Here is a 12,989-nt window from a genome sequence, read left to right on the forward strand (position 1 = left end):
CCTTTTCCACGATAGACCTCAAAGCACACCCCATGAACACTTGCAGATTCTACAAAAAAAGAGTGTTTCAAAACTGCTCTATCAAAAGAAAGATTCAACATTGTGAGTTGAAGGCATACAACACGAAGCAGTTTCTGAGAACACTTCTGTCTAGTTTTTTTGTGTGAGATATTCTGGTTTCCAACGAAGGCCTCAAGAGATCCAAATGTCCACTTGCATATTCTGCAGAAACACTGTTTCAAAACTGCTCTATCAAAAGGAAGGATTATCTCTCTGAGTTCAATGCACACACCATAAAGGTGTTTCTGAGAAACCTTCTGTCTGGTTTTTATATGAAGATATTTCCTTTTCCACCATAGGCCACAAAGCCCTCCGAAAGGAAACTTGCAGATTCTACAAAAAGGGTGTTTCAAAACTGTTCTATCAAGGGAAATGTTCAATTCTGTGGGTTGAAGAAACACATCACAAAGCAGTTTCTGAGAATGCTGCTGTCCAGTATTTATGTGAAGATATTCCCGTTTCCAACGAAAGCCTGAAAGAGCTACAAATATCCACTTGCAGATTCTGCAAAATGACGCTTTGAAAACTGCTGCACGAAAAGGAAGTTTCAAGTCTGTGAGTTGAATGCACACATCGTAAAGAAGTTTCAGAGAATGCTTCTGTCTAGATTTTATGTGAAAGTATTTCCGTTTCCACCATTGGCCTCAAAGCATACCAAATGAACACTTGCAGATTCTACAAAAAGACTTTTCCAAAACTGTTCTATCAAAATACAGATTCAACTCTGGGTGACGAACGCATACAACAGAAAGTAGTTTCAGAGAACAATTCTGTCTGGTTTTTATGTGAAGATAGTCCCGTTTCCAACGAACGCTTCAAAGAGCTCCATATATATCCTTATGCAGATTCTGCAAAAATACTATTTCAAAACTGCTCTACCCAAAGGAAGGTTGAACTCTGTTTGTTGAATGCACACATCATAAGGAAATTTCAGAAAATGCTTCTGTCTAGTTTTTCTGTGAAGTTGTTTCCTTTTCCACCATAGGCTTCAAAGCGCTCCTAATGAACATTTGCAAATTCTACAAAAAGAGTGTTTCAAAAGTGCTCTATCAAAAGAAAGGTTCAACTCTGTGTGTTGCATGCACGCAACACAAAGCAGTTTCTGAGAACACTTCTGTCTAGTTTTTATGTGAAGATATTCACGTTTCCAACGAAGGTCTCAAAGAGCTCCAAATATCCACTGGCAGATTCTGCGAAAAGTCTCTTTCAAGACTGCTCCATCGAAAGGAAGGTTCAAGTCTCTGAGTTGAATACACACATCTTAAAGAAGTTTCAGAAAATGCTTCTGTCTAGATTTTATGTGAAGATATTTCCTTTTCCACCATTGGCCTCAAAGCACAACGAATGAAAACTTGCAGATTCTATAAAAAAAAGTGTTTCAAAACTGCTGTATTAAAAGAAAGATTCAACTCTGTTAGTTGAATGTGTACAACACAAAGCAGGTTCAGAGAACACTTCTGTCTAGTTTTATGTGAAGATTGTACCATTTCCAACGAACGCCTCAAAAAGCTCCAAATATCCACATGCATATTCTGCAAAAACACTGTTTCAGAACTGCTCAAACAATGGAAGATTCAACTCTGTTAGTTAAATGCACACGTCATAAAGGAGTTTCTTAGAATGCTTCCGTCATGTTTTTATGTGACATTGTTTCCTTTTCCACCGTGGGCTTCAATTCCCTCCAAATGAACACTTGCAAATTCTACCAAAAGAGTGTTTGAAAAGTGCTCTATCAAAAGAAAGGTTCAACTCTGTGTGTTGAGTGCACACAACACAAAGAAGTTTCTGAGAATACCTCTGTCTAGTATTTATGTGAAGATATTCACGTTTCCAACAAAGGCCTCAAAGAGCTCCAAATATCCACTTGCAGATAACATAAAAAGAATGTTTCAAAACTGCTCTTTCAAAAGGAAGGTTGAACTCTGTGAGTTGAAAGCACACATCATAAATAACTTTCACAGAATGCTTCTGTCTGGATTTTTTGTGAAGATACTTCCTTTTCCAACATAGGCCTCAAAGTGCTCCTAATGAACAATTGCACATTCTACAAAGAATATTTCAAAACTGCTCTTTCAGAAAAAGTTTTTCAACTCTGTGAGTTGGATTCACGCTACACAAACCAGTTTCACAGAATGCATCCATCTAGTTTTTATTTGAAGATGTTACCATTTCCAACGATGGCCTGTAAGTGCTCCAAATATCCACTTGCAGATTCTGGAAAAACACTGTTTCAAAACTGCTCTAAGAAAAAGAAGGTTCAACTCTGTGAGTTGAATGCACACATCAAAAAATTGTTTCTGAGAATGCTTCTGTCTAGTTTTTATATGAAGATATTTCCTTTTCCACGATAGACCTCAAAGCACACCCCATGAACACTTGCAGATTCTACAAAAAAAGAGTGTTTCAAAACTGCTCTATCAAAAGAAAGATTCAACATTGTGAGTTGAAGGCATACAACACGAAGCAGTTTCTGAGAACACTTCTGTCTAGTTTTTTTGTGTGAGATATTCTGGTTTCCAACGAAGGCCTCAAGAGATCCAAATGTCCACTTGCATATTCTGCAGAAACACTGTTTCAAAACTGCTCTATCAAAAGGAAGGATTATCTCTCTGAGTTCAATGCACACACCATAAAGGTGTTTCTGAGAAACCTTCTGTCTGGTTTTTATATGAAGATATTTCCTTTTCCACCATAGGCCACAAAGCCCTCCGAAAGGAAACTTGCAGATTCTACAAAAAGGGTGTTTCAAAACTGTTCTATCAAGGGAAATGTTCAATTCTGTGGGTTGAAGAAACACATCACAAAGCAGTTTCTGAGAATGCTGCTGTCCAGTATTTATGTGAAGATATTCCCGTTTCCAACGAAAGCCTGAAAGAGCTACAAATATCCACTTGCAGATTCTGCAAAATGACGCTTTGAAAACTGCTGCACGAAAAGGAAGTTTCAAGTCTGTGAGTTGAATGCACACATCGTAAAGAAGTTTCAGAGAATGCTTCTGTCTAGATTTTATGTGAAAGTATTTCCGTTTCCACCATTGGCCTCAAAGCATACCAAATGAACACTTGCAGATTCTACAAAAAGACTTTTCCAAAACTGTTCTATCAAAATACAGATTCAACTCTGGGTGACGAACGCATACAACAGAAAGTAGTTTCAGAGAACAATTCTGTCTGGTTTTTATGTGAAGATAGTCCCGTTTCCAACGAACGCTTCAAAGAGCTCCATATATATCCTTATGCAGATTCTGCAAAAATACTATTTCAAAACTGCTCTACCCAAAGGAAGGTTGAACTCTGTTTGTTGAATGCACACATCATAAGGAAATTTCAGAAAATGCTTCTGTCTAGTTTTTCTGTGAAGTTGTTTCCTTTTCCACCATAGGCTTCAAAGCGCTCCTAATGAACATTTGCAAATTCTACAAAAAGAGTGTTTCAAAAGTGCTCTATCAAAAGAAAGGTTCAACTCTGTGTGTTGCATGCACGCAACACAAAGCAGTTTCTGAGAACACTTCTGTCTAGTTTTTATGTGAAGATATTCACGTTTCCAACGAAGGTCTCAAAGAGCTCCAAATATCCACTGGCAGATTCTGCGAAAAGTCTCTTTCAAGACTGCTCCATCGAAAGGAAGGTTCAAGTCTCTGAGTTGAATACACACATCTTAAAGAAGTTTCAGAAAATGCTTCTGTCTAGATTTTATGTGAAGATATTTCCTTTTCCACCATTGGCCTCAAAGCACAACGAATGAAAACTTGCAGATTCTATAAAAAAAAGTGTTTCAAAACTGCTGTATTAAAAGAAAGATTCAACTCTGTTAGTTGAATGTGTACAACACAAAGCAGGTTCAGAGAACACTTCTGTCTAGTTTTATGTGAAGATTGTACCATTTCCAACGAACGCCTCAAAAAGCTCCAAATATCCACATGCATATTCTGCAAAAACACTGTTTCAGAACTGCTCAAACAATGGAAGATTCAACTCTGTTAGTTAAATGCACACGTCATAAAGGAGTTTCTTAGAATGCTTCCGTCATGTTTTTATGTGACATTGTTTCCTTTTCCACCGTGGGCTTCAATTCCCTCCAAATGAACACTTGCAAATTCTACCAAAAGAGTGTTTGAAAAGTGCTCTATCAAAAGAAAGGTTCAACTCTGTGTGTTGAGTGCACACAACACAAAGAAGTTTCTGAGAATACCTCTGTCTAGTATTTATGTGAAGATATTCACGTTTCCAACAAAGGCCTCAAAGAGCTCCAAATATCCACTTGCAGATAACATAAAAAGAATGTTTCAAAACTGCTCTTTCAAAAGGAAGGTTGAACTCTGTGAGTTGAAAGCACACATCATAAATAACTTTCACAGAATGCTTCTGTCTGGATTTTTTGTGAAGATACTTCCTTTTCCAACATAGGCCTCAAAGTGCTCCTAATGAACAATTGCACATTCTACAAAGAATATTTCAAAACTGCTCTTTCAGAAAAAGTTTTTCAACTCTGTGAGTTGGATTCACGCTACACAAACCAGTTTCACAGAATGCATCCATCTAGTTTTTATTTGAAGATGTTACCATTTCCAACGATGGCCTGTAAGTGCTCCAAATATCCACTTGCAGATTCTGGAAAAACACTGTTTCAAAACTGCTCTAAGAAAAAGAAGGTTCAACTCTGTGAGTTGAATGCACACATCAAAAAATTGTTTCTGAGAATGCTTCTGTCTAGTTTTTATATGAAGATATTTCCTTTTCCACGATAGACCTCAAAGCACACCCCATGAACACTTGCAGATTCTACAAAAAAAGAGTGTTTCAAAACTGCTCTATCAAAAGAAAGATTCAACATTGTGAGTTGAAGGCATACAACACGAAGCAGTTTCTGAGAACACTTCTGTCTAGTTTTTTTGTGTGAGATATTCTGGTTTCCAACGAAGGCCTCAAGAGATCCAAATGTCCACTTGCATATTCTGCAGAAACACTGTTTCAAAACTGCTCTATCAAAAGGAAGGATTATCTCTCTGAGTTCAATGCACACACCATAAAGGTGTTTCTGAGAAACCTTCTGTCTGGTTTTTATATGAAGATATTTCCTTTTCCACCATAGGCCACAAAGCCCTCCGAAAGAAAACTTGCAGATTCTACAAAAAGGGTGTTTCAAAACTGTTCTATCAAGGGAAATGTTCAATTCTGTGGGTTGAAGAAACACATCACAAAGCAGTTTCTGAGAATGCTGCTGTCCAGTATTTATGTGAAGATATTCCCGTTTCCAACGAAAGCCTGAAAGAGCTACAAATATCCACTTGCAGATTCTGCAAAATGACGCTTTGAAAACTGCTCCACGAAAAGGAAGTTTCAAGTCTGTGAGTTGAATGCACACATCGTAAAGAAGTTTCAGAGAATGCTTCTGTCTAGATTTTATGTGAAAGTATTTCCGTTTCCACCATTGGCCTCAAAGCATACCAAATGAACACTTGCAGATTCTACAAAAAGACTTTTCCAAAACTGTTCTATCAAAATACAGATTCAACTCTGGGTGACGAACGCATACAACAGAAAGTAGTTTCAGAGAACAATTCTGTCTGGTTTTTATGTGAAGATAGTCCCGTTTCCAACGAACGCTTCAAAGAGCTCCATATATATCCTTATGCAGATTCTGCAAAAATACTATTTCAAAACTGCTCTACCCAAAGGAAGGTTGAACTCTGTTTGTTGAATGCACACATCATAAGGAAATTTCAGAAAATGCTTCTGTCTAGTTTTTCTGTGAAGTTGTTTCCTTTTCCACCATAGGCTTCAAAGCGCTCCTAATGAACATTTGCAAATTCTACAAAAAGAGTGTTTCAAAAGTGCTCTATCAAAAGAAAGGTTCAACTCTGTGTGTTGCATGCACGCAACACAAAGCAGTTTCTGAGAACACTTCTGTCTAGTTTTTATGTGAAGATATTCACGTTTCCAACGAAGGTCTCAAAGAGCTCCAAATATCCACTGGCAGATTCTGCGAAAAGTCTCTTTCAAGACTGCTCCATCGAAAGGAAGGTTCAAGTCTCTGAGTTGAATACACACATCTTAAAGAAGTTTCAGAAAATGCTTCTGTCTAGATTTTATGTGAAGATATTTCCTTTTCCACCATTGGCCTCAAAGCACAACGAATGAAAACTTGCAGATTCTATAAAAAAAAGTGTTTCAAAACTGCTGTATTAAAAGAAAGATTCAACTCTGTTAGTTGAATGTGTACAACACAAAGCAGGTTCAGAGAACACTTCTGTCTAGTTTTATGTGAAGATTGTACCATTTCCAACGAACGCCTCAAAAAGCTCCAAATATCCACATGCATATTCTGCAAAAACACTGTTTCAGAACTGCTCAAACAATGGAAGATTCAACTCTGTTAGTTAAATGCACACGTCATAAAGGAGTTTCTTAGAATGCTTCCGTCATGTTTTTATGTGACATTGTTTCCTTTTCCACCGTGGGCTTCAATTCCCTCCAAATGAACACTTGCAAATTCTACCAAAAGAGTGTTTGAAAAGTGCTCTATCAAAAGAAAGGTTCAACTCTGTGTGTTGAGTGCACACAACACAAAGAAGTTTCTGAGAATACCTCTGTCTAGTATTTATGTGAAGATATTCACGTTTCCAACAAAGGCCTCAAAGAGCTCCAAATATCCACTTGCAGATAACATAAAAAGAATGTTTCAAAACTGCTCTTTCAAAAGGAAGGTTGAACTCTGTGAGTTGAAAGCACACATCATAAATAACTTTCACAGAATGCTTCTGTCTGGATTTTTTGTGAAGATACTTCCTTTTCCAACATAGGCCTCAAAGTGCTCCTAATGAACAATTGCACATTCTACAAAGAATATTTCAAAACTGCTCTTTCAGAAAAAGTTTTTCAACTCTGTGAGTTGGATTCACGCTACACAAACCAGTTTCACAGAATGCATCCATCTAGTTTTTATTTGAAGATGTTACCATTTCCAACGATGGCCTGTAAGTGCTCCAAATATCCACTTGCAGATTCTGGAAAAACACTGTTTCAAAACTGCTCTAAGAAAAAGAAGGTTCAACTCTGTGAGTTGAATGCACACATCAAAAAATTGTTTCTGAGAATGCTTCTGTCTAGTTTTTATATGAAGATATTTCCTTTTCCACGATAGACCTCAAAGCACACCCCATGAACACTTGCAGATTCTACAAAAAAAGAGTGTTTCAAAACTGCTCTATCAAAAGAAAGATTCAACATTGTGAGTTGAAGGCATACAACACGAAGCAGTTTCTGAGAACACTTCTGTCTAGTTTTTTTGTGTGAGATATTCTGGTTTCCAACGAAGGCCTCAAGAGATCCAAATGTCCACTTGCATATTCTGCAGAAACACTGTTTCAAAACTGCTCTATCAAAAGGAAGGATTATCTCTCTGAGTTCAATGCACACACCATAAAGGTGTTTCTGAGAAACCTTCTGTCTGGTTTTTATATGAAGATATTTCCTTTTCCACCATAGGCCACAAAGCCCTCCGAAAGGAAACTTGCAGATTCTACAAAAAGGGTGTTTCAAAACTGTTCTATCAAGGGAAATGTTCAATTCTGTGGGTTGAAGAAACACATCACAAAGCAGTTTCTGAGAATGCTGCTGTCCAGTATTTATGTGAAGATATTCCCGTTTCCAACGAAAGCCTGAAAGAGCTACAAATATCCACTTGCAGATTCTGCAAAATGACGCTTTGAAAACTGCTGCACGAAAAGGAAGTTTCAAGTCTGTGAGTTGAATGCACACATCGTAAAGAAGTTTCAGAGAATGCTTCTGTCTAGATTTTATGTGAAAGTATTTCCGTTTCCACCATTGGCCTCAAAGCATACCAAATGAACACTTGCAGATTCTACAAAAAGACTTTTCCAAAACTGTTCTATCAAAATACAGATTCAACTCTGGGTGACGAACGCATACAACAGAAAGTAGTTTCAGAGAACAATTCTGTCTGGTTTTTATGTGAAGATAGTCCCGTTTCCAACGAACGCTTCAAAGAGCTCCATATATATCCTTATGCAGATTCTGCAAAAATACTATTTCAAAACTGCTCTACCCAAAGGAAGGTTGAACTCTGTTTGTTGAATGCACACATCATAAGGAAATTTCAGAAAATGCTTCTGTCTAGTTTTTCTGTGAAGTTGTTTCCTTTTCCACCATAGGCTTCAAAGCGCTCCTAATGAACATTTGCAAATTCTACAAAAAGAGTGTTTCAAAAGTGCTCTATCAAAAGAAAGGTTCAACTCTGTGTGTTGCATGCACGCAACACAAAGCAGTTTCTGAGAACACTTCTGTCTAGTTTTTATGTGAAGATATTCACGTTTCCAACGAAGGTCTCAAAGAGCTCCAAATATCCACTGGCAGATTCTGCGAAAAGTCTCTTTCAAGACTGCTCCATCGAAAGGAAGGTTCAAGTCTCTGAGTTGAATACACACATCTTAAAGAAGTTTCAGAAAATGCTTCTGTCTAGATTTTATGTGAAGATATTTCCTTTTCCACCATTGGCCTCAAAGCACAACGAATGAAAACTTGCAGATTCTATAAAAAAAAGTGTTTCAAAACTGCTGTATTAAAAGAAAGATTCAACTCTGTTAGTTGAATGTGTACAACACAAAGCAGGTTCAGAGAACACTTCTGTCTAGTTTTATGTGAAGATTGTACCATTTCCAACGAACGCCTCAAAAAGCTCCAAATATCCACATGCATATTCTGCAAAAACACTGTTTCAGAACTGCTCAAACAATGGAAGATTCAACTCTGTTAGTTAAATGCACACGTCATAAAGGAGTTTCTTAGAATGCTTCCGTCATGTTTTTATGTGACATTGTTTCCTTTTCCACCGTGGGCTTCAATTCCCTCCAAATGAACACTTGCAAATTCTACCAAAAGAGTGTTTGAAAAGTGCTCTATCAAAAGAAAGGTTCAACTCTGTGTGTTGAGTGCACACAACACAAAGAAGTTTCTGAGAATACCTCTGTCTAGTATTTATGTGAAGATATTCACGTTTCCAACAAAGGCCTCAAAGAGCTCCAAATATCCACTTGCAGATAACATAAAAAGAATGTTTCAAAACTGCTCTTTCAAAAGGAAGGTTGAACTCTGTGAGTTGAAAGCACACATCATAAATAACTTTCACAGAATGCTTCTGTCTGGATTTTTTGTGAAGATACTTCCTTTTCCAACATAGGCCTCAAAGTGCTCCTAATGAACAATTGCACATTCTACAAAGAATATTTCAAAACTGCTCTTTCAGAAAAAGTTTTTCAACTCTGTGAGTTGGATTCACGCTACACAAACCAGTTTCACAGAATGCATCCATCTAGTTTTTATTTGAAGATGTTACCATTTCCAACGATGGCCTGTAAGTGCTCCAAATATCCACTTGCAGATTCTGGAAAAACACTGTTTCAAAACTGCTCTAAGAAAAAGAAGGTTCAACTCTGTGAGTTGAATGCACACATCAAAAAATTGTTTCTGAGAATGCTTCTGTCTAGTTTTTATATGAAGATATTTCCTTTTCCACGATAGACCTCAAAGCACACCCCATGAACACTTGCAGATTCTACAAAAAAAGAGTGTTTCAAAACTGCTCTATCAAAAGAAAGATTCAACATTGTGAGTTGAAGGCATACAACACGAAGCAGTTTCTGAGAACACTTCTGTCTAGTTTTTTTGTGTGAGATATTCTGGTTTCCAACGAAGGCCTCAAGAGATCCAAATGTCCACTTGCATATTCTGCAGAAACACTGTTTCAAAACTGCTCTATCAAAAGGAAGGATTATCTCTCTGAGTTCAATGCACACACCATAAAGGTGTTTCTGAGAAACCTTCTGTCTGGTTTTTATATGAAGATATTTCCTTTTCCACCATAGGCCACAAAGCCCTCCGAAAGAAAACTTGCAGATTCTACAAAAAGGGTGTTTCAAAACTGTTCTATCAAGGGAAATGTTCAATTCTGTGGGTTGAAGAAACACATCACAAAGCAGTTTCTGAGAATGCTGCTGTCCAGTATTTATGTGAAGATATTCCCGTTTCCAACGAAAGCCTGAAAGAGCTACAAATATCCACTTGCAGATTCTGCAAAATGACGCTTTGAAAACTGCTGCACGAAAAGGAAGTTTCAAGTCTGTGAGTTGAATGCACACATCGTAAAGAAGTTTCAGAGAATGCTTCTGTCTAGATTTTATGTGAAAGTATTTCCGTTTCCACCATTGGCCTCAAAGCATACCAAATGAACACTTGCAGATTCTACAAAAAGACTTTTCCAAAACTGTTCTATCAAAATACAGATTCAACTCTGGGTGACGAACGCATACAACAGAAAGTAGTTTCAGAGAACAATTCTGTCTGGTTTTTATGTGAAGATAGTCCCGTTTCCAACGAACGCTTCAAAGAGCTCCATATATATCCTTATGCAGATTCTGCAAAAATACTATTTCAAAACTGCTCTACCCAAACGAAGGTTGAACTCTGTTTGTTGAATGCACACATCATAAGGAAATTTCAGAAAATGCTTCTGTCTAGTTTTTCTGTGAAGTTGTTTCCTTTTCCACCATAGGCTTCAAAGCGCTCCTAATGAACATTTGCAAATTCTACAAAAAGAGTGTTTCAAAAGTGCTCTATCAAAAGAAAGGTTCAACTCTCTGTGTTGCATGCACGCAACACAAAGCAGTTTCTGAGAACACTTCTGTCTAGTTTTTATGTGAAGATATTCACGTTTCCAACGAAGGTCTCAAAGAGCTCCAAATATCCACTGGCAGATTCTGCGAAAAGTCTCTTTCAAGACTGCTCCATCGAAAGGAAGGTTCAAGTCTCTGAGTTGAATACACACATCTTAAAGAAGTTTCAGAAAATGCTTCTGTCTAGATTTTATGTGAAGATATTTCCTTTTCCACCATTGGCCTCAAAGCACAACGAATGAAAACTTGCAGATTCTATAAAAAAAAGTGTTTCAAAACTGCTGTATTAAAAGAAAGATTCAACTCTGTTAGTTGAATGTGTACAACACAAAGCAGGTTCAGAGAACACTTCTGTCTAGTTTTATGTGAAGATTGTACCATTTCCAACGAACGCCTCAAAAAGCTCCAAATATCCACATGCATATTCTGCAAAAACACTGTTTCAGAACTGCTCAAACAATGGAAGATTCAACTCTGTTAGTTAAATGCACACGTCATAAAGGAGTTTCTTAGAATGCTTCCGTCATGTTTTTATGTGACATTGTTTCCTTTTCCACCGTGGGCTTCAATTCCCTCCAAATGAACACTTGCAAATTCTACCAAAAGAGTGTTTGAAAAGTGCTCTATCAAAAGAAAGGTTCAACTCTGTGTGTTGAGTGCACACAACACAAAGAAGTTTCTGAGAATACCTCTGTCTAGTATTTATGTGAAGATATTCACGTTTCCAACAAAGGCCTCAAAGAGCTCCAAATATCCACTTGCAGATAACATAAAAAGAATGTTTCAAAACTGCTCTTTCAAAAGGAAGGTTGAACTCTGTGAGTTGAAAGCACACATCATAAATAACTTTCACAGAATGCTTCTGTCTGGATTTTTTGTGAAGATACTTCCTTTTCCAACATAGGCCTCAAAGTGCTCCTAATGAACAATTGCACATTCTACAAAGAATATTTCAAAACTGCTCTTTCAGAAAAAGTTTTTCAACTCTGTGAGTTGGATTCACGCTACACAAACCAGTTTCACAGAATGCATCCATCTAGTTTTTATTTGAAGATGTTACCATTTCCAACGATGGCCTGTAAGTGCTCCAAATATCCACTTGCAGATTCTGGAAAAACACTGTTTCAAAACTGCTCTAAGAAAAAGAAGGTTCAACTCTGTGAGTTGAATGCACACATCAAAAAATTGTTTCTGAGAATGCTTCTGTCTAGTTTTTATATGAAGATATTTCCTTTTCCACGATAGACCTCAAAGCACACCCCATGAACACTTGCAGATTCTACAAAAAAAGAGTGTTTCAAAACTGCTCTATCAAAAGAAAGATTCAACATTGTGAGTTGAAGGCATACAACACGAAGCAGTTTCTGAGAACACTTCTGTCTAGTTTTTTTGTGTGAGATATTCTGGTTTCCAACGAAGGCCTCAAGAGATCCAAATGTCCACTTGCATATTCTGCAGAAACACTGTTTCAAAACTGCTCTATCAAAAGGAAGGATTATCTCTCTGAGTTCAATGCACACACCATAAAGGTGTTTCTGAGAAACCTTCTGTCTGGTTTTTATATGAAGATATTTCCTTTTCCACCATAGGCCACAAAGCCCTCCGAAAGAAAACTTGCAGATTCTACAAAAAGGGTGTTTCAAAACTGTTCTATCAAGGGAAATGTTCAATTCTGTGGGTTGAAGAAACACATCACAAAGCAGTTTCTGAGAATGCTGCTGTCCAGTATTTATGTGAAGATATTCCCGTTTCCAACGAAAGCCTGAAAGAGCTACAAATATCCACTTGCAGATTCTGCAAAATGACGCTTTGAAAACTGCTCCACGAAAAGGAAGTTTCAAGTCTGTGAGTTGAATGCACACATCGTAAAGAAGTTTCAGAGAATGCTTCTGTCTAGATTTTATGTGAAAGTATTTCCGTTTCCACCATTGGCCTCAAAGCATACCAAATGAACACTTGCAGATTCTACAAAAAGACTTTTCCAAAACTGTTCTATCAAAATACAGATTCAACTCTGGGTGACGAACGCATACAACAGAAAGTAGTTTCAGAGAACAATTCTGTCTGGTTTTTATGTGAAGATAGTCCCGTTTCCAACGAACGCTTCAAAGAGCTCCATATATATCCTTATGCAGATTCTGCAAAAATACTATTTCAAAACTGCTCTACCCAAAGGAAGGTTGAACTCTGTTTGTTGAATGCACACATCATAAGGAAATTTCAGAAAATGCTTCTGTCT

The sequence above is a fragment of the Pongo abelii genome, chromosome 13 (genome assembly GCF_028885655.2).
Source record: "Pongo abelii isolate AG06213 chromosome 13, NHGRI_mPonAbe1-v2.0_pri, whole genome shotgun sequence".
Lineage (NCBI taxonomy): Eukaryota > Metazoa > Chordata > Mammalia > Primates > Hominidae > Pongo > Pongo abelii.